At 54.9% G+C, this 213-nt stretch overlaps 1 protein-coding gene across 1 annotated transcript in view; it reads left to right on the top strand.

The window, feature by feature from the left end:
* Positions 1 to 213, top strand: part of T265_15292 (hypothetical protein) — a gene marked incomplete at both ends in the record, with an annotated part of 7,096 nt that overhangs the window by 3,974 nt on the left and 2,909 nt on the right. The window lies entirely within an intron of this gene.

Raw genomic sequence — 213 nt, 5'->3', positions numbered from 1 at the left:
TGCCACATCGGCCGTCGCGTGGTGCCATCAGCCGGGTCGCCTTACTTGCTGCATACAGCAGGGCGGGTAAGCGAAAACAGGCTACTGTTGACGCCTCCCTTCTTTCTCCTTCACAATACTTTTTCTCCCCCTCTCCCCACCCCATTAATAACTCCTTCCTTGTAGGCCCAGCACTTAGGACTGATGACTCCGTTCGTCATGCATCCGTTTTGC

The sequence above is a fragment of the Opisthorchis viverrini genome, assembly GCF_000715545.1.
Source record: "Opisthorchis viverrini unplaced genomic scaffold opera_v5_418, whole genome shotgun sequence".
NCBI lineage: Eukaryota > Metazoa > Platyhelminthes > Trematoda > Opisthorchiida > Opisthorchiidae > Opisthorchis > Opisthorchis viverrini.
Note: the sequence above shows the minus strand (reverse complement) of the source record. Positions and strands in the feature narration are given on the sequence as shown.